This window comes from Bombus bifarius, unplaced genomic scaffold (genome assembly GCF_011952205.1).
Source record: "Bombus bifarius isolate JDL3187 unplaced genomic scaffold, Bbif_JDL3187 scf7180000008008, whole genome shotgun sequence".
Classification (NCBI taxonomy): Eukaryota; Metazoa; Arthropoda; class Insecta; order Hymenoptera; family Apidae; genus Bombus; species Bombus bifarius.
The window spans coordinates 6,614,128-6,637,289 of NW_022884386.1; the positions used below are offsets into that span (position 1 = coordinate 6,614,128).

At 42.2% G+C, this 23,162-nt stretch overlaps 1 protein-coding gene across 3 annotated transcripts in view; it reads right to left on the reverse strand.

Moving 5' to 3' along the window:
- LOC117206612 (protein dead ringer) overlaps nucleotides 1–23,162 on the reverse strand; it is a 136,227-nt gene that overhangs the window by 111,535 nt on the left and 1,530 nt on the right. The window lies entirely within an intron of this gene.

The window sequence follows — 23,162 nt, forward strand, 5'->3', positions numbered from 1 at the left end:
CGTCCAAAAAGGAAAAAACCGTTGAACGTACGAAGCCCGAACGCAGTGAAAGGAAGAAGTTCGCACCATAGGATCGGTTGTGTCAGGCTAATGTCGTTGACGATGGCGTGCGAAATACGAGGGTGTATAACTGGAAGCTATCGTTTCTCGCTGGTTAGAGAGTGATCGTGATTTTTGCGAGACCGATATGCCATTTAAGACGAGGCTAAAGATAAAAGGTGATACGCGTTTCGAAAGATCGCATCGAACGTGACACGGCCGCAGGCATCGCTAACGCGAGACACACAGTTGAACGAAAGGGGAGAAAAAGAAGGCTGGGAGGAGCTGTTCTCGGACGGCAAAGTTGGCGTTCGAAGCTTTTCGACTAACGCAATAAAGGCGCGCGCGATAATATTGCGAATAATAAATATCAGGATGTAAATCCGTTGGCAAAGGTAACGTCGAGCATAAATCAAGAATGGCGGAGCTGCGAGAGGGCGACGGGACGGTCGGTCGCGAACCGTTCGTCCATCCGTTTTGTACCCTCGTAGAATCGCGTCGTAAACTCGTCAAACTCACCTCGCGAAATAGCATTAACTACTGGGATAATACAATCGTCGCTCGCATATATGGGATTGCGTACGAAGTTGGAAGAAAATCATTCTTCGGCTTCTGGGGGAGGCGAAAAACGTCTACTCGAGCGGACGAAATTTCGCCTTGCATTCTCGTACTGATTATCCACCACTGTTCGGGATATCGACCAAAGATGTTCATTCATCTGAGAGACTATAGCGATTATCGGTTTAGAAAATATTTTACGATCTATTCCTGCAATTGAACGCTGAACTCGAGGGTGGGTGTACGAGTACCTTGTACAACTAGCACTCGCGTTATAGTTTCTTCTCAAGATGCTTACTACGGCTGCTTCCGGAATATGAACCAATTTCGAATCCCGAGAGTGCTCTCGTGAGAATAGTCGGAAGATAGCTATTCAGGAATGCAAAATAGATAGAGTTTTATTATATAACTGTGGAAAATTCCCTATTCCTTAGACGTCTATTAAATATATCCAGATAGAAAGCCATTAGCATACTAATTTTTCCCGTCTAATCGTTTCTGCGTTTCATCTTCTCTCAACCAACATTACTATTTTCTATACGTACATTTAATTTTACTCTTACAAAACAAGTATTTTGAAATAATAATCTTATCTCTCCTATGTTCTATAGAATATATATGATAATATATAGAGTCTTTTAGAGTCGGTTTTAGTATGAAAAACCTTGAAACATTCAGACATATGCAAAGCTTAATAGATAATCTGCTAATGAGAAACAGCCATAATGTGCTGTCATATATGTCGATCGGTCGATAAATAATTAAACAATATTATAATTTTCGCGAGGAAATTCTTGGTTCGTACGTTTCGATGCAAAAAGGGCAACTTCCCACGTGAATCGATACTCGATACCAGTTTGATCCCTTCGAAGGCGAGTCGTTTCGAGAAGAACCTCTTCGATAGATTACAGGGATTGCCTCGACAAAAAGCGCTAATTAATCCAATTATCGAGGACGCTATAACCTAAACACGAGATCAAAGATGATCCTCGTGTACGGCTTATTATATACTGCCTACTATACCAACCTTTTCAGGAACATCTGCAGTCACGCAATGTCCCGATCAAATTCGTGGAATAACTTTATATGCTTCTTTAACCTTCCGTTTATTCCGTGAGAGAATATTCATCGCAGCTTGAATATCAAATATGCCTCCGAGAAATTATTGCCAATACATTATTGCACGCGGTAACATCGATTTTGCGGGAAGGTTGTATCGATTCAACATCTTCACACAGAACATGCAATGCATCAATTTCTATAGAACTTCGATATTCCATTGAACTGGATCGGCGAGTTATTGAATTTGCAGCATCTTCGATCTATTAACTTTTTGTGGTCGTACGTCAAACCAGGCCTGACACTCAATTTCGTTTCATTTTTCTTGATTATAATTTAAGATTATACGATTCTCAATTATAATTTAAGATTATACGATTCTCGATTATAATTTAAGATTACGATGCTCGATCTTAAGAATTAATGTAAATTCGATTCTCCTCTCGATGTCTCAAGTATCGAATTTTATTCTCTATCGAATGCAAACGATTAAATTTGTATGTTTGACGCGTCCACACGCAGAAAGTATACGATCCTGCTAAGAAGTAGTTTCGCGGGCGGTTTAGTACGAATAAATCGAATGAAACGCAACACCGTGCATAAATCGCGTTGTAACGCGTTGAATCGATGTTGTGGAACTGCTACCGAGGTGGTCCCACCAGTCTACGAAGCTTAAAGGCGGCTTAGAGAAGTGGCGACCGCGTAAAGGTGTGTTTATAATAAAGTGCGCGGTCGCTGCGAGTCCGTAAACTCTGTTTCGTTCAGCGCGACGAGATACGTGAGAAAGCGAGAGGGAGGTGACATATTGGCCTGTAAAAGCTTCCAGGGTGTTGTTGACGTTGCTATGTCAAACAGCATCGCGTAACCATATTTACGTAGACAGATGCGCTCTGGCCGTTCCTACTTTAACGATGGAAGTATTCCAAGAGTATAATCGAGTCCAGCGACCTCGGATTTAAGCGATATTTCTTTGAAATATGGAACAGGTTATCGTTCGACAGTACTTCAATTTGTTACTAGTACGATCATATGAAATAAAACAAGGTTTATACGTCCTATTCAACATTCTCGTCAAATAGAATATCGATATATTTTTGTTCTTCCTTTTTCCACTATCAATGGCAATTCGATCGTGGTAATGGTATAAATTCTGCGTTATAACTGACCTACTAAGAACGAAGCCAACTGTAAAATGATTTCTTGAATAGCTTTCTCCGTTGCCTTTTCACGCATTAAAAAGCACATGTTAATAAGCTTACCGATACAAGATCGATCTTCATCTAACGAAAGAATTAGTTTTGGAATTATTCAATTTCTCTTTAGAGAGACTACGAGAAACGTGGTAATTTAATGGACGATTTATTGGACGTACACGATATTAACTAACAAATGTCCTTTGCATTAGTAGGAAATATTCTGGTGAACACGTGACATACATTTTTGCTCGTGACGGTTTTGAAATATGTTAGCCTGGACTGCCTCTGCTTCTGCGATAACACACATTTCACGATCACAGCATGGTTGTGTCGGTCATCCGAGCCGTTCTTCTCGCAAACGAAATTTGAGAAAACCCGTTTCCTCGACGTTTCGTTCGTATCGAATGGCGCGAATGTACACAGCTACCGTCTTCTGGTTATGGATTTCATGGAAATAAAAAGTTCGCTATTTGCGTATTCCTGCTAATTGTGTATCGTAGAATATCTCTCGAGCCAAAGTTCCCCTCGAACCAAGAAGAAACCAAACGAAACCAGACAAATCCTGACTCGCCACGTACTAACGAAGCTAAAGTTGCTTTTCATTACCGAATTCAATTAATATTCTATCATACTAGAAGGTATTCGTGGAACAACTGAAGCTTATTCTCTCGAGACTCGTGCCAGGAGCGTGCATACACGTGCGTGCGGTTCTCTTTGAAAATTGGTCGCCGAGCCAGCGAAACAAATTTGTAGGTAAACAAGGTGGAACCTCGAGCGAACCGCTCAGTTTCCACGCTCTTTTCGATTGTGTGCTGCTCTGCCATAAAATCACGAGGTAGCGTATAAAGAGCAATTAGCCATCGTTCGTAAACCCAGTTCCCTTTCTTCGAGACTGATCAAACACGACGAATACGCTCGAACCTTGCAAACATCGGTTACGACGAACGCGAGATAAATCACGAAAGTAACGAGAGTAAATTAACGAAGTCTATCCGTTGGAAGTTCGAGCGAATTGGTTGTGATCGCGATTGCCTGGCCGATAAGGATGAAGATGAAGATGAAGATGAAGAGGCACGAGTAGAAGCAAACGAGGGGTTGGTTGATGGGTGGTGACGCGGCGCGCACAACGAATTCGCGTATAGGGCGCGAAGACGGTAAACGAGAAAGAAACGGGATACCGTAAACACGGGGCTTCTCGCCACAGACTTAAGGTCTGCGCGTTAGGGAAGTTGTCGGTGTCAGCACGCGACCTCGCTGTATATACTGTGGCTCGCGAAAGTATTCGAACACTTGTAGCCATCTTTTATGAACGTATTAGCTATGTGTATTATACGAAACGTTTCGAAATTTCATTGAACCTGTCTATCGTGATCATACCGATCAAATTTCAAATAAATGTGAAAATATACATAGAAATGACAAAATGTTTAGCACAGATTTTAATAAACGGAACAAATTTCTTTTTAGATTTCATTTCTCCAATTATGCTTATGAACGTATCGAATTGCATTTGCAGTTTAGCGATCAATGTTCAAATACTCTCATGAACCACTGTACACACCTTCAGCTGACTGCGTGCAGATCGTTTGCGTGTGCCCTCTTGAGTACAACATCCTTCTTGCTCGTTCCGGACCACGACGATAGCCAACATAAAGGAACACCTTCTTCCCCGATATAACCACGTACGTGCGAGATACACGCACCCTCGAATTCAACGAAAGGAACGATTATCGAACTCTTGAAATTCATCGATGACTACGAAAGTTTAAGAAATCGAAGAAGAAGAAGGCGTAGGGAGGCGTCCCTATTCCCACATCCGCCGGAAATAAACCATTTCGAAGTTGATCCTGTCCCCGGGGTGCAGCCACACGTGGTGTTTCGTCTTCTTCGATGATCTCGAGGAAAGATTCTATTTTTAAGAAGAAATCTCTCTCTCTCTCTCTCTCTCTCTGTCCGTTTCTCGATAGATATCTCGTCCACCGTCCACCGTTGTAACGTTTAATTCTCTTAAGCTAGGAATATTTTAAGAGCACGGCCGAACAAATAAAAATCGCCGACCGACCGAGTAGGTGGGACGGTCTTAATGGTAGAAATTTGTCAGGCATCGGAGCGGCGAATAAAAGCCACGACGAGAACAGTTTACAAGGATGATATTTTTTCCGAGACGTCTCGATGGTGGCAATACGTTTCTCCGGGCGTAAACGTTCGATTTACGAGGTATACGTATAGACGCGTACGTGTACGAGACTCGTGGATGTAGGTACACTACCATTCATAAGTATCCAGAAACTTACTTCGATGGATTTGTAGGGACAGTATTTAAATTTGACTGAAGTGTACAAATTGTATGATGAATTAATCATTACAAACAATAATTACTACATTTTTATGGGTACAGAAGAATTTAAATTACTTTCTTATTAAGAGACGCAGTAACGAGACATTGCATCTCGTACGTATATAGCCATTCTGAAGTTTCCGATTCACGCAAGATACAAATAAGATTTACACGCAAAAATCTCGTTAGATGTATGGAAAATCAAACGACGAAGATACGCTTGTAAAAAATATATCGATTACAATATCATTTTATCGTCTGTAATTTTGCCATTAAATCGCGAATATAAATGACAAATGTATATACATAGTAGTACATACAAGAAATAATAAAATACATTATCGCTATATTTTTGTACAGATAATTTAGATTTATAACTTGACGATCCCATAAGAGGGTAGTACGTGTTGCTTCTAACAACTAATTCCTGACACAATTGTACGCTTTGGCAAAGTTCACAATACTGTTGTTACGAGTCGATCGATGTTTCCGGGATACTTTTGTGCACTAGTGTATAAGAGTAAGTACTTATACGAGACGGTAGGGCGGTCGATCGTGTGCTCGGTAAGAAAACGCAACGCACCCGTCTTGCTCGCGGTAAGGTAGGTAATATCAAACGAGGCAGCGTTGTACGGATTCTGTTACTAATATGCCCCGGTAGCGCAGGAACCCCTGCGCTGCATATTATCCGATACCAATAATGCGACTAATCGAGTTAGCTTTACCCCTTAAGCTGATATGCAGCTTTATACGAGCTCAGCCCGACTAACGATTGCAACGCGATGCGCGCCGCTGAACGCGATAGGCCACAAATTTTCATATCCGCCGCCCAGAGAATCTACTATCGTAAATTTAGCAATACATTACGCTGAACGATCGACCCACGGTGGCAGGTACTACTTGCGAACACTAAGACGCGAGACGTCCTGTCAGAAAATAATACCGAAGCAAGCAGGAACGACACGACTATGCTCTGCAAGATGAAGACCATCCCTTCGTTCGCGTCTTTCGACAAGCCGGTGGATTCTTTTCTCTTGGTTTACGGTCTAACCGGGATCGCAAAAAATCACGATCGTGAAGAGGCTAAGAAAAAACGCGCAGCTGGACTACGCGGCCACCCTTCTAGGCGTATGGTAATTCTTATTGAACGCGTAATTATATTAATTGTCGGCTTTCCTTTAGACAAATTGCGCCTTTAAAGCTGTTCGGTCTGTTTCACGATGGTCGAAAAACTTTCACGTTCCGATGCAAGATCGACGATTTTCTCCGTTCCTCTCTCTTTTCCTTGATTCCACGCGGAGCTGTTCGGATAGTTAGACAGAAGCATCTGCTCCGAAACAACCGTGCCATTGGCTGACAGACATATGAATATTTGTATTCGGTTTTATTGCTTCTACGATGCGATATAGTCAGGTGTGTTATTCTGTTTCATATAACTTTTATCGATGTCAATATGTTAAATTATTACGTGCATTTAGAAAAAATCACGAAGGTAAAAAGAAACGGTGATGCAATTGAAATAGTTAAGACTGTAAAGAAAAATATGAAGAAAAATACGACGAAACTTAGAAGGAAAATTACGAGTAAGGCTATGAAGAGGGCTATGAAGAAAACTACGAAGAAAGTTAAGAAGTAAGGCAGAAAGAAAACTACGAAGAAACAATAGAGGGTTAAAAATCGTGGGACGATGCCATAGGAGCGCTTACAATTTCCGCTGCAGAAACGGCGTGGCTGACGAGTGGCCGTGTGTGCACGTGGAATTCGGCTATTAAGCCGAAACCCTGAACAGCCTATAAAATTCGTGTAGTCCCGCGTTGTCTGCGAGCGTACATTAAACGCTTGTGGTTATAGACCTTATATACTTTCTGCACAGGTGTCCCGGGGTGCGGACTGGGTCTCGGACGAAAAGTTGTATCGTTAGACGACGAGGTAGCCAAGATACCTTGGCTCGTTTCGTCCACTCTAAAATCTCGACGATCGGCTTTGAATTTACTTTGAGAGTGTCTGCTCGGTATCGTATCGAAATTATAGTTATCGAAGTTTGAACAAAGTTTCTTCGGAGTGGCGCGTTGCAACGTTCTCCGTCTTTCTCCTTTACTCTTTTACTTACCGCTTCATTTTCTCTCTCGCTCTTTCTCTTTCTCTTCCTCCCTCCTGCTTTCTCATCGAAACGCGAGCGGCCCTCTTCGACGCTTTACGATCTCTAATTATAACGATTACGCCGATCTTTTACGGGGCGAACTTTTGTTCCTGTTGGCTGGATGTCCTGCTTCTGGGAAAGACGGCAGGAGAAGGAAAGAGGACACGAAGCTGGAGAAGCGAGCGTGGAGAATCAGACCGGAGGAGTGGATTCCTCCAATCCGCGCTCGAATCTTGAATCCTGCCGGCGTGCAACGGATTCGGTCTGCAGTCGACAGGGCGGCGCGATTCGACAGCCCCCGAGCGGTATATTCAAAACGATCTCGCTCACTCCTGTCCCTTCTTGCTCCGAGATTCCCTTCCAATCTTGCCTCTTTTCATTCCACCACGAGTCAGAGTTCCATCTTGGATATCTCTCGCGCTAGCTTCCAGTGAAACCAGCCTCGTGAGTCACGGAACTCCCGTATCGGGCCGCGTGAACGGTGCCTGTTCGCGTATAGCGAGACCAGAGCGAAATGCAGCGTTGGGATGAACGCCCTCCGGGTTAAAATATATTACAAGATGTTTCCAAGATTGCACTTTACTTCCGAGAATGATGATACGGCGGAGGAGAGAACGGTCACGAAGATTTATATTATTTACGCCGGTATCGAATCTAACTTGGGCCATGTTCAGCGATTCCAACGCAATTGTTTAATAACACACCGGCGTTCTTCGGCAGCTATTTAACGTCCAGGCACGTTACTATCGTCGAACCTGATTTTTCACGCTTCCGAGAGCAAACAAAAACGGAAGGAAAGGAATGGCTTTAAGATAGAAAGAGCAATTACGAATGCATTCGATCGCTTTGAAATCCTTAACGTTGTCTGTAGAACGAATACTCAACTGCCGCGTATCCTCGGGGCAGCACGATGCGAAACGCTCCAGCGATATATTCGCAGTCATTTGCCGGCTCTTCCTACCCAGCCCTCTCATCCGTCTCTACCGTTCTCCTTGATCGTCTAGATCCTTTATTTCCCTCGTGGTATTTCGACTAGGTTCGATCCTACGCTGCAAACCTTCCAACAACCTTCGTAACGATCCAGGAAAAATTACACTCGGCAATATCAAAGTATTATTCCCATAAGGAAAACCTACCAAACGGATCTGCAAGCAACACGGATGAATTAAAAAAAAACGAGGAACTAGCGTTCGCAGAAAAATAAGCCCTCTGGTGTTCCTGCAACAGCAGCATCAAAGCTGCACGCGAACGAAACATCGTTCAAGGTGAAATGCATCGCAGCTACCTAGTTGCCCTTCTTGCAAACGTGACTGTCTATCCATGCAACATCGATATTCGTAACGACGATAAAACAGCTTAGTAAAAACGGCAGAGATCCATGAAATCCTGCGGCCGATAATATTCGTAATTCAGCGAGCGGCAGGTTCGCGTGGTTTCGAAGACATCTCAACAACTCGCGGCGTTTAACCCTCTCGCAACTAAATCCCTGGCAATTACGCGGCGCGCCATTACTGCCCCGAGTAGTTTCCAAGCTCGCGATAGCCGTAACGTTTTTCGCGCTACCAAGTACATATATACGTTATACAGCTGCATTCCGTAATACGACGTTTCGACCGCGTAAGAAGCGGCCGACGTGTCCCGGCTATCCGTTGATAATGTCGATACGGTATACGTGAGTGGCACGCCACTACAAAGAAGTGTCTTCCGAGTTATGAGCCCGTTATGTGCATTCTGCGGATAGCGCGTTCGCGTATTCAACGCGAGGACGTGCCCCGGTCTGTGTATCGGTGGTATGTACCATACGAAGATGGTATATAAGCAACGTGCACCGGTCGAGAAAGAAAGAAAGAGACAGAGAGAGAGAAAGAGAAAGAGAACGGTCAGTAAGTACATAGGATGAGACGTTTATATACCCCCGACGATGTCTATAACGCCTCGAGTTACGAGACGCCTTTACGAGCGAATGCAACTCGCGCCAGACGTCAAGAGGCGAACCTCCGTTTCGAAGTTTGATGGCGCGACACGGGCCCCAAGCATAACCTCCGAAATATCTCCCTCTCTTCTCTTTCGTTCGGAAACATCCACCACCCCTCTACATCTTTACGTGTTTATCTTCCCTTTTTGTAACGTAGAGACCAGCGTGGATCCTTTCTACGACCCCCAACATTCTTATTAAAACACCATTACCCTTCCACGAACGGTGGTTTCAGTCCCATTTGGCGTCTGGTAACTTTCCCCGGCTTAACCCTGATTATCTTCGTGGAGAAAATTGAAGTTTCTATTCCGCTGGAATATTTCACGCAAGCAAACGTTATCTATCTACGAGAGAGTAGCGCACAACAGGTGTGTCTTTAACGAGAAACGTCATCTCTCTCACTCGAGTTTATGCAAATGTCCGGAAACGCGTGCGATTTCAAAGAAGAACCGGTCGAACGAAGATTGCAGCGCAATTGTTACAATGTTAAAGTTGTCACGCGGACGGCTGTTTTCTTTTTACTTGCATTGTTTCGCCGCGTGGCACACGAGAGAATTTCCATCGGATGACGGCGTGTTTCCCGAGTCGTAATTCCCTCACTCCGCGTTCGAGTAGCACAAGCCGGCTCTCAGCCATTAAATTAATAATTTGTGGTCGACAACGGCATTGTGAGATCCGATGCAATCGTTATAATATGCAGGATTTTATTATCGGCCCCGATGGCGTATGCTAATTTACTGCTAATTGTATTCCGCGGGCGACAATGATGCCTCGGCTGGCAGAATGCAATCGCTGCCGCAAACGAACAAACGGCGACTACCCGTACAATGCGACCGCGTGTATACCGTTCTACGATTGTTGGAATTGTTGCTCGACCCAACCGACCATGCGGCGAACGAAAAAGAAAAAAGGAAAAAAAAGAGAAGAAGAAGGAGAAAAAGAAAAATAGTCGGCTACGTGATTTTCACTGACGCGCGTGAAAAATTACCAAGTAAAATCCAGCCACGTTATCGCCACGACAGCCTTCAAGGATTTTCTATAAATAAGGCAGAGAATTAACGCGAAAACGTTATTGCTCCGTTAGTTGCGTTAAAAAAATTTGCTCGCCAACTGTTACGTCCGATGAAAGTCGAATCGAAACGAAAAGAGTGTAACAAGGTAATGATCACTTTCGAAGAAAGATATTTATGGCAGAGGAATTGCGTAACAATAAGCGTTACGGTGCAAGGGCAGCAGCGGCATAAATTGAACATTCTTGCGACGTAAGACGATCCAGTCAACGGTAGCATCTGAATTTCATGCATTAACGGCAGGCTAAGATCTACGAGAACGGAAATTGAAAGGTTCTTTTCTAAAACCTTTTCGTCTCGAAACATACGGTCGGCACGTGCGGCCTACCCTCCAATGTCCCTTTTTCTAGATACAACTCAAGCTCCAGTGATTCTCATCTTTTCCTCGGATATCTTATGTAAATACGAAAACGAATTCTAATCCATCATGTTTTTGTGTCTCTTTCCATTGCCATAGACTAGGAAGACCATAGATTACCCGCCAAATATTATTATACCATATATCATCTTTTTCATTGTCCACAGTTACGTTTATGGTGCTTGGCGCATAAATCAATAAAATCGATCCTTTATTTTCTAAATAGCCCGGTAGTAAAAAGGAAATTCTGCAACATGGCGAAGATTGTGCGGAGGAAGGAAACGACAAGGTCGAAGTTTCTAGAAGAGACAAGTAACAGGGCCCAGGGTTGTCTAAGACCCCCCAGCGAGAGGATCTCTCTCGATCGATAATTCCAAAGAGATACCAAGGTTTTCAATACACAATGACTGTCGATATCGTCGTCGTCCATCTAGGAACCGTCTCCGTCTGAGATCCTCAGGTCCATCCGAAGAGAAACTGCTGTTCGTCCTTGAATTCCCGGGACTGTTAGTCCTCGTGTTTGCTACGCTGTGTTGGCTGCAGCAACCGACCAACTCTTCCTTTCCGCCCCGAATCCTAAATCTCTACGGATGTCCCTAACGGAACCCCTAACTTACAGTCCTCCGACGCTATTTCCCTCGTAGCTTAGGCGCTTTCTTATCGTTCTGTTACGATTTCTAGCAATATTGCAATGTTTTTAACGGAACTTTTTCCAACCGTGCTTCCTTCGATGTTTTAATTGCCGACAATCAAATAGTAAATTATCGCAAGTTTTTCGAGAAAATTGCTGCAGGGATCGGTAGGGTCGTAAAACGTGGTTGTTTTCGACGATCGGACGAGGCAGCAAAATATCGCCGATAGAAACGGCGTAATTAACGACGAGGAAGGCGCGAAACTAAAGTCGTCGCGAAGGCGAAACGGTATGTCCTCATTCGGATGGAAAAGAAACGGCCAGAGATACACTTGTACGTAATCCTCCGAGGGACTATATCCCATTACGGAAGACATCAAAGCCAGCGTTACCAGCGGCACGATCCACGGATTTATTAAAATGAAAGTAGGGCGTGCGTAAAGTGCATAGTTTGAAACGATGCAAAATCCTGCGAGCGTGATTCGTTCGTACGCAGTAACCGCAATACCCGATTATTATATCTCTGCTTAGTAAAATCAATTGACGGTAATAAATATCGATAATAACACGCTCTTGGTCGTCCCAGCTACGAGATACTTTGGCCGCAGCTGCACGCTCTGCATGGATAATTATTACAAAAGCGTCAACGGTAAATACCGGTGGATGCGGCACGATATTTTAGCGCTGCTACAGCTGGAGCTTACGTACGCTCGATAACTTTCGTTTCGTGAAAAATGTAGAACGCCATTGTGAACGCACCTTTCGACCAAAAATTAACAGGTATATGGTAGAACAATATGGGAATTTCTTTTACGATAGGGACATTTGGAATGACAAATTTGGAAAAGACGAGTAGTCTTTTTATTCATAAATCTTAAAACTTCTATTTTTGGGCAGTATGGTTTTCTGGTAGCAGCGAGCGTGTTAACAGTTGCTCTAACGAGGAAAGGTTTTATTCTGTATTTGCTTTCGATAGACAATGGTGTACCTGTGACGAGTTGGATAAAGTAATTCAAAGTAAGCAGATAATCGATCCTCTGATAGAAATTGAAGAAATAAAGAAATGTTTTAGCAAGAAAATGACTGGAACCATATGTAGTTCAAAGCTAGAAACTTCGATGTATAAATAAGTCACTGATTCAATGGAATATCTATATTCATAGGAACGACGGGAAATAAATATTTATAGAATTTGCACGGTTTTCCGATCGAAATTAGAAGAAGAAACCTCGTTATTGTTTGCATCATGCTTTAACAAGAAGTGACAATTTTATGGAGAAAATGAAAATGTCCTGACATTGCGGATGAAAAAATAGAAAGTGCCTATCTCCCTGTCCTCCTAGAAGTTATAAAGTCATCAACTGACCTGCCTGGCGACAGTCACTTTCTACAAAATTATTTCTATTGTTTGAATAGGGCAAAAGCGAAGAACGCAGCCCTGAAAAACGCAGTGGATGGTTTCTAGGAAAACGGACCTTCTAAGATAATGTTAAAAGCTATTTTTCTTAGGGCCTTAATCCTTTTCCCATGGAATATTCCACGGACCTTGAAAAAGCATGGATGCCATGATTTACAGCCTTTAATGCAAGCATAAATCACTACTCAAATACACATAAAAGGCGAACTTGAAAAGGGGCAGAAACAGCTGAAACCCAATTGTCGTCTTCAAGCTAGAAAAGGGTTCTACTTATTATACATATATATATTAGAAGGGTTTATAAATCCTGTTATAAAGCAAATGAAATAAAGCTTATTTGCAAATGTAAGATATAAGACAAAGTATATGGGTAACCCACCCATTATTTTGATACAAAGTTCTACGCTCTTTACTAGTTCAAATAAAACATGTGTAAACGTTGTACGAAGCCCTTAATTAAGACCAGATAGGAAAGCTTCTATAATTAAAAAATTCTAGAAAGATCACAAAATCATAATCCGTCTGTCTGTCAAGTCGTCTTGTAAACGCTCTTATTTAACCAACGAGGAAGAAACTTTGAGAATGGAAATTTCCGCGTACGCACTGAACATCGTCTAGCTACCGTTAGTAAAATTATTTCGCGGGCGCTCCTATGCCTCTTATTTTGCCGCCATTCCCAGGCGAGGCGATCGACCCCGATCAAAACGGTACACAACCGACAGAAACAATTGCCTTTTCAGATCCGGAGTATTTAGGTTAGAAACCGGCGCGATCCCCGATCGTAGAACATCGAGGTGGCCGTACGAACATTAATAGTCACGGAATAGAAGCCTTGGCTAAGATCGTAAAAATATAATTGCACCGATTGCAACAGCGTTATCCAGGCACCGGTGCGGATAATGATACGTGAATGGGCGAGTTACAGCACTAGAGTTGGTCAGGCATCTCTTTCGTGGCCACACACACACACACACACACACACATACGCGCGCGTATATAGACGTATATAGAGTCCCGTTCCGGTATCGGTGCGCGGGCGCGAGTGCACGACAGAGTTGCCGTGTGCGTGTGCATTAAGGCACAAAGTGCATTGGTTGCGCAAACCACCATTACGCTCGGTGCACACAGTTGCATACTGACGAGAAGCAACAGCCTCCTGCTAAACCGCTTCCACTATAGGCAACGTTCAACCTCGTGGAACAGATTATTCTAGCCTATTAAATATATTAACCAAAGTTATTCCTCGATAAATCATTGTGTTCTAACAACTTGTACGGAAACCACCACCTCTGCCGCGGAACTCGTTCCCCCTTCAATACCGATTCCTCGCACGCGAGACACGAGTTCTCCCGATAATTTCATTCGTTCGAGCAGCCACTGAATTAAGAAGCGAATACCAAGGCGTTCCACAGAGAGGTTCTCGAAGGTTTCTCGAGATTTCTCTGGCATCGTTATCCAACCAACTACTTTCGACCTATCGAAACGCGACACCACGAGGAGTTCGACAGCCACGAAATCGTGTCCTGACGTTGCTTCATCAGACAACGAGCACATACAAAATTAAATTAAACTCGTCTCTCTCCGTTTCTCGCGTGGTTCCACGAAGCGATCAGGTAAGGAGTCGACGACCCGACCGACCTGGAGGAGACCGGTGTACCGTGCAGCAGAGGACTCGGACCAAGAGAACGAAGAAGCGTCAGCGCCATCGGAGAAAGAGAGAGCAAAAGGCGCGAGTAAAGTTGAAGAGTCAACAAGAGGGTTCGTGGTCGGTCGTGGCACGTCTCTGGCTCTCGATGTTTGCACGAGTTCGACGAAGAAACCCGTTTCGCCTTTTTCCTCCGCGCCTTCCTCGTCGCCGGGCATGCACGAGCATCCACGAGAGTCCATCGAGTTAGCGTTTACTTAGGACCCCGCGCGATACACAAGGTGGCTCAAATTAAATATCCCAACCGAGAGTAGGGGTATACTCAAAAATACGAACGATTTCCCTTTTTCAAGTTTGCCGGCGACACGCTACGAGCGATTCACGATCGTAAAATAATGTAAGTCCGATCGATATTCCATTCCACGCCGGATATGACGCAAACTTGGCTCGAAGAATGGAAAACGGAACACCGATTGTAAATTAAGAGAAACTATTCACGATTCTTGGAAACGGTAGAAAAGAAAAAGAAGAGACAAAGAATTCGCCTATCTACTATTCCTGGTTAACAGTCTCTCAATCATCCGAAAGCCCCCACAGCTAAAATAATTCGCTTGTTCCGACACGACAAAAGGATAATGTAGCATAAAAGGGAAGGTAAGAAAACGCGTCGCTGCAAGAAACGGCAGTTTTGTGAAAGCTCCTCTGCGTGAAATCGGCTTGGCCTTAGCGGTGCTTTTACAGGCGGTACATGGGAGCTCTGACAGGGGAGAATCGGTAGGCTCGTGCCAGGCCCATTACCTGCATGGGGTCTTTTCCAACTAAGAGGACCCTACGACCACCTTGGTGGCAGTAGCCACCTTATAAGTCTCGCCTAATGGTCGCTCGTACCTTTTCCTTCGAGGCACGATGGGGTGTGATAGCCAATTGGGTGCTAACCTTAGAAAGTTCCACTTGACTCGTAGAAGACAACAAACAAACCGGAAAGACAGCAGCCTGTTCCGTTCCAAAATCAGATCCGATGTCGTTCTCCACCTTTTTACACCGTCTTTCACTTTCCCTTGGCATACGCGTTCTCCCGCGCCCTTTTTACAAGTACATTTTACCATGCTGCTTCGTTTGAAAATAGAACCAATGCGACATGTACAGAACAAAATGCAATTTTCAAAGAAAAATAATCGCCAAATTACAGACTCTTTTTTACGTGCCCTTGGCTAAGTTAGTTTCAAGGGATGACAAAAAAGTTAATAGAATATTCAGTGTCCGCCAGCGAACCAACGACTGGTACCATAAAGACCAGGATAATTTATGAAGCACAGTTCATCGAACAGAAACGAAAGCGAGGCTATCAGAATTTTATTCCTCCTCGTTCGCTCGTAATTTGTAGCAGAAGGAACGTTCCAGGTTGCACTGTTAAGGGTATATTGAACGCAGAAGGCTCATCGCACAGATAGGAGGCAATGTAGTTAAAGAACTCTTCGAGACATCGTGTAATTGACAGTTACATTCACAGAACTAGGGATATCCGTGGTTGCTGATCCACGAGCAATCAACGAGGCGGATGAGAGTAAGTACTTGAGTCGTTAAGCGTAACGCGATGTTCGACAGTTATCCGGAAATTCCTACGATCGGCACATGGGACACAATTTGATACATTTAGTGACGTCACCTAAGATGTATAATTACTATAATAATAGATACCACTTACAATTAGTAAAGAATATTTGACGCACGTTGAAGGTTATACGTATATCATTTACAACATATAATCACCCCCCTAATGATAGAAGTTATGACAATAGAAATTATGGCAATAGATATGACGACCCTCGATCGATTATGTCTAATTCCGGTCATCGTTAACATGATCAATGGCAACTCATTTTTAACCAGAGATAAGACCTCTATAATGTTACTTCGCATCGAACATTTATACGAAACCAAGCGAAATAGCTATCAGCTTGATATTCGAACGTATCGATAACCTATATCACTAATGCATTTACCGTGTGTTATCGCAAAAATAAATATATCCAAACAGCGTAATGACGCAAAATTCATGTTACTAATGCAAATTTTAAGAATAATGTTTTTACGATTTTTTAAATACGATACGTATTCTCAGTTAACAAAAAAAAAAGGAGGAAAAAAAAAAGAATATCGTCAATACTACCAAGAAATAATTATTTCATCCTCGTACGCAATCGATGCATGTAAAGCACATGCGATTTCGAGCGAACGGCGACACGTGTGAAACGGCGGCGTCACGACGAATTGTCGGCTGCCATTAAACGACGCACGCGAACCTAAGAAATCGAAATCGAAAGCAGAGTGGAGATATCGGCGCGTCGGCGTTCCATCGAACGGAGTTCTCGGCGCGGCGCATACATAAAGGCAGGCGTGACCGCGGCACGAGCTTGGACCAATCGCGATTCAGCCTGGTCCACCGCTTTTTTTTTTTTCTTTATTTCATTCACTCTTTCTCCCCCCCTTTCGTCTACGCGGCCACACTGATTCCCCACCATCGGCATAAACTCTGTGCTCACGGGCTCACGGCCCGTTGGATCGCGATCACGCGCATTGCAGCTGCAACGAGGAATGCATGCGCGCTCCGCGAATCGCGTCCTCAACGATGCGCCCCGATGAACGCGAAAACCGCTTTGACGCCATCGCGGCGATCTTCGCGATAAAATCGTGTTCACCGATCCATTAGTCCGCGTCCGACACCGTCTTTGAAAATTCACGAACAGGGCTACGCGATTTCGCGCGATTAATCCTTTACTCCGCCCCTGCAACACCGTTTCATAGAATCGTCGTGTTCGTGGCGTTATATAGTGATAACTCTGTGTTACAATGGCGACTCGATATAAACTCGTTTTTCCTCGAACATGTATAATTCGTGAAATATCAACCGTTGATGACATTTTCTCCAAGTTGTTTCCGATTGTATAGATATTTTTTGATGGAAAAATTCGATGTGATAAAGCTCTTTTTTTCAGTTGAGATTCGAGTTATACCAACCTTGACTGTATTAGAATTAAAGGAATCGTAGCAAAAATTTCCCTAATTCGTTAATTCTACGCAGAAAATAATACTCTAGCAATCTTAAGTTCTGTTCAGGAAATTATTTTCTTTTTTATTTGCAAAATATTCACATTATGCAAATGTTGTAAACGTACCCGTGATTATACGTTTATCTAATCTTGGTTGATTAGAATTGTGCACGATCTGGACATAGATTATTTTATTGTTGTGAAGTTAGTTTCAACTAGAATGCATTATTTAAAATTAAAAAGCAAAAAATTTAAAAATGTTCGTGTTTGTTACGAACCCTCCAGTTATTCAGCATTGTGTGATAACTCAAAAAATGGAAGATACACGGATGTCTTGGATTACAGGATACTTATTTAAGGGTGAAAATGTGACTTCTATTCGCGGAAGGATATACATAGAACATGAAACGCGAGCACGCATAAAATGCGCGCGAAATTTGATCCAGACGTCAACCGACCTTCCATTGCATTACCTTATCGGCTAGCCAGTGGTAATGAGTTTTGGAGTATTTTCAGTACACGTGTACTGCAAACATGCCAGCATTGTGCATTTGCATTATTACGAGTCACTGAATCCGTACAACGTTTGCTTTTTTTTTTTTTTTTGTATGCGAGATAGAGAGACAAGACAAACTGATAAAGGAGCAGGTTAATACAGAAAAAAATTACTTTTGGTATACCGTATACAGTAACTCGATCAAAATGAAAAGTACACACTCTATGATAGTAAATGTCCAACACTGGACACCCGACATGCGACATTCGAAATGATGGAGTATCGTAAACGCAGTGTCGAGGTAATTTCTCTCTGTATCAACTTGTCTCGGTCACTCCCATACGTAGATAGGTACGACTATGAAAATTAAGCATCTGTCAGTCAAATAATACGAATAGAACGAGTCCAGAAATCCTTTTGTTCTTTTCTTGGTCGAGCATATTGCAAATGTATCTGCGAAGTAAAAAGAAAGAAGGGAAGAAGAGATTGGTGTTTGCAATTTTCAGTCCGGCTTTGCTACGGGCCGGGGCGCGGCTAAGGGTCGAGCTCCGGTAGGATATTATCTTCAAAATCTAATTATGAGATTTTTATAGGGCTATCGTAAAACGGCCGAATAATAGTTGGCATCTCTTGGAGGGAGGAGGCTAGGGCCGTGTTCCGCCATAATCTTCCGCCAAGATAATGGGGAATAGCACGACCAACCCCTCCAATAAGAAACACTGATACACTGTCAAGGACGTTCTTCGCCTAAAGTCTGTCCCTAATGAAAACCTCTATCCAACATAATTGGTCGTTCCTCTGCGGGAATGTTAATTAGAGAACGGAAGATAGCACCTTGCCAACTGTCAAAGTTGTATCAAAAGATGTCGAACCACAAAACAGTCGTGAATGATCATTCTCTATATACCTATATGATTATACTCCAACCACTTGCTATTCGCAAGAATAAAGATCAAATTGTTCGATGGATACCTATCTGAAATTTGACTCGAACAGGCTATTAACGTGTTCAACAGGATGTCGGTCATCGGTGAGCAACAAAAGATTTTCAAGGCTGTCATAAGGTAATGAATATGTAAAAGTATGTACAACACGCAATATCATGGATATCACGTTTCGCGGAATATAAGTAATAGAATTAATTATATATTTCATTGTTCATTGTAATTTAAAATTATAATACGACCTTACTGAATAGAACGCGTCACCCGAAATCGACTCTGCGATGATCATGCTAGACTGTAATCACATTCCATGCGAGTACTTAAACCTTGTCACCCTGGCAACTACGTCGAAACAATCAAATATAAAGATTCTTACGGGTATACGCGTTTCCATCTTCAAACGTTTCATTCGTCCGAACATTCATCGACCTAAACTCAACTAACTTAACTGTCTAAATTTGAAAGAATCTCAAAAGGGTACCCTTGTTCCAGGGTGGCGCTAGCAGCACTGCCACGACAATGGTACCGCACATGTTTTACCTGGTCCCGTCCTAACGAAACATGACGTCACGACATGGCGTCTGCAGGTGAAACAGCCAGGCTAGCCGTGTATATAAGCGAGCGCACTCGCTAGCCGATCCGATTGGCCGAAAGAGGAATCCCCGCCTTTGTACCACGTTCTGCACACCGTTTGCCTCGACGTTGGACCCAGCTAAGCTGCCCCTCGTGCCCCCCTCTTCTCACGTTCTTTCGCTCCCTCTCCTGTACTACCTGGATCTCTATCTTCACCCGATTATCGCCCTCTCCTTTCTTTCCCCCGTTTCCAACTCTTTTCCCTCTCTTTGCGCGCGCGCGCGAATTACATCGCCCCTCTTTCTCCCCGTTCCGTCACACAGCTCACCCCTTAACGCGACCGTACGTGCAAATACTCGACGTATAGAGTGGCCTGTGACACGAGCTCACGCACACGCTGACAACGAGCTCAGACTGAATCAACCGGGTTCGTGTTTACACCTCTCTCGTGGCGCAACGACAACGCGACGCGTCGCGCCGTTCATCCCCGGGCAATTCGCTCGCTGTTAAGGATCTTCTTCCCAGGCGAAACCCTCGTTAACCCGTTCTTATTCTCCTTGTTTACAGTGCTATTTAGCGATGGGCTCAAGCACGTCGCAGATACACGGCCGGTATTAAGTATTGGGACACTTACTTGTTACACTTAATGAAAAGCTTGAACGTATATTAGTTGATTTGGTACATACTTGGTATAAGTGGAGCGCAGATTTTTATGCGTTTACGTGATATTTGAAGATATTATCGTGGTACTAGCGCGGTATCATGCAAAAATATACAAATGTTAAAAATATGATCCGTTCGTAATACCTAGCGAACGAAATAAATCACCATCTAGGTTCCATATTTTTTTAATCGTGTTCATGAGAAAATAAATTTGCAAAAAAATCTGCAATTTAATTAGAAGCTGTATACGTATACATGATGGGAATAAATAGATTTATGATACAATAGCAAGAAAACGAAGACAGCGGAATGTATCAGGTGTCCTAATGCTTATTTCGTTTTATAAGGAAATAATAGATACACAACATTATTTGTTTTATATTATTTTGTTTTATGGAACTGTTCCATTGGAATTCTATTATTTCATTACAAAACGAAAGGAATTTTTGTACATTACCTCTGTTAAACTCCTAAATTTTTCATAAAAATCGAATGAAATGGTAATGCCTTTCTGGCTCCACAATTCAGTTATTAATTTTTACTATTTATAAGGTATCTAATTAGTCGAAATATCGTAGTTATCAATTATAAATTATCAGAAATTTTTTAATACTCATTCCGAAATTGGAGACGAATTCGCGAATAATACTTTGCAAATACGATACGATGAATTTGATTCGCATTTATAAGTTACGATATACACAGATATATACTGAACTTGATCCCATCACTCGCGCTATCATCGTTCAATCAGCGACTTTTCCCTCACGTGATCTCGCGACCGACATGCTGCACCGCTGCGAATGAGATTACATAAAATTTGTTAAATATACGCGGCATAGCAGGGGTCGTGCGTATCGATGAACGTATTTTTAGAACGGACATATTGCAAAGATCGAAAATACGGTGCTTCCTGGATCTCGTTGGTTGATCCGCGATGACGGGGAGTGGGAACGTTCGGATACTTCGCTACGGGTTATTATTATTCCAAAGTATTGTAATGGGGCCGGCATTGCAAGTAGGGAAGCGTGTAAAAGACGTGGAAAAGAATAGACGATAAAAGAAAGGATAAAAATATCTACGCACACGAGAATATTTTACTGCAGGAAATAACCGAGAGATTGAAATTGACAATAACCATTGAGATTCGTGACTGGAGAGACGGCCATCATTTATATTGTATTTCTATGAGTGTAAATTGCAATCTGCGGAACGTTTTTACGAAAGGTCGGTTATTGCTTCGTAATTTATTGGTGTTATTCGTCCGTTTGTGTCTGCGACCAAAAATTTTCCTTTAAAGCAGAGCGAATTTTACTGTATATATACATATATATATATAAATTATAAATGAATTAATAATTATATATAAAATAATTATATGTATATAAATTATGTATAAATATATATATAAATTAATATATATATAATAAATTACGAAGCAATATATATATATATAGTAAAATTCGCTCTGCTTCAAAGGAAAATTTTTGGTCGCAGACACAAAGGGACATATATATACATATCGGTGATATCTTTAGTAGAAAAATAAATACCTATTTATCCGAAATTTGTGACGGATGACATCAGTGCTGCGATAGAATAAAAGCATAGTCGTTAAAAATTAATTTGTTTGCTATGAAATCATGATGTCACAATAGATTACGAATTTTAATGACGTCACTATTTAAGCATTAATGGGGCATAAAGTTTTCCGATATAAAGTACTTAAATACATTAATGAGACATAAAGTCGGGGACACTGCAGACATCCGGGCACGAAAGTAATAAATCTTTTTGGATTTCATAAACGCCCTCTACAACTTATATCTTATCTTTGAAATTACCGTTTATGAAGAGAAATTATCCCGTAAGGACGAAGTTCAACAGTCATTTCGCATGAGCAATGAATTTCGTACAACATCGTATGAAAATCCATTATACGTATCTATAATAAATGGTATACACGATTTAAGATATAATGCCAATGGAAATTGATGATGGAAAGAGAAGCGAAATTCAAAGCTTGAGGACACTATCGTGAAAGGGTTGCCGTTGAAAATTAAGTCGACTATGGACAAACTTGCCAACAATAACAGTGCTAATTCTGCTGCGAAAACGACCGAGGTGCCTTTTTATTTGATATAGCTTTATCTTTCCTCTACCAAGGATATCGTTATTCTTAGAACGCTTGTGAACTCGGTCGTATAAGAATTTCGCGATATCGACGATCCATAACAATATCGTCGAAATTATTCAACCTTCGGTAGTATGTTGGTATTACCTTTGCGATATTCTAAAGAAGATTTCAAAATACACAAGAATTATCACGCCTAGCATTTACGAAGCATTAAATTCATCGAAGTTTCTAGGACGATCACGTTATAAACAAGTCGAATGTGACTTTTATATCAGGATAGGCACGTGCATAAAACTCGTAGCTGAGATACATAAAAAACGCTTACGAAGCCGCAAAGGCGGTCGGTCTGGCATTGTTTGTAAACCATGCTGCCCTTCTGGCACATTGTAGCATTTCGCTGTATTTTCAGTGATGTGTATCGTAAATACGTAAATACACGGCCGTTCTCTATTGTCAGCCAATTTTATCCATCGACCAATCGAAAATTCGTGACAACAGGATACGACGCAATTCTGTCCGAGTTAAATTACATTTTTTACGTTCGATGATAGAATTAACGAATTTTCGATGCTATTGTTAGTTACAGTTTACAATCATTGTTTCCGTTATGTCTGTACGAACATACGAATATCGAGACACGAGTCTGTCGATCGAGTATCGATTTTTTGTGAAACTATCATTTAGAAAGATGGAGAGGCAAGCCACGTGATTATCGATAGTCGAGGCATTCAGAGCAAAGATAGTGGACTAAACCACATTTGTATGCATTAACTTATTTCAATGAACTATATTAATTGTTAAAAATCAATTGTTACACCGAATATTTTATGTTCGTATCGACTTTAGATAGCGGATTCACTCGTTTTATCGAAT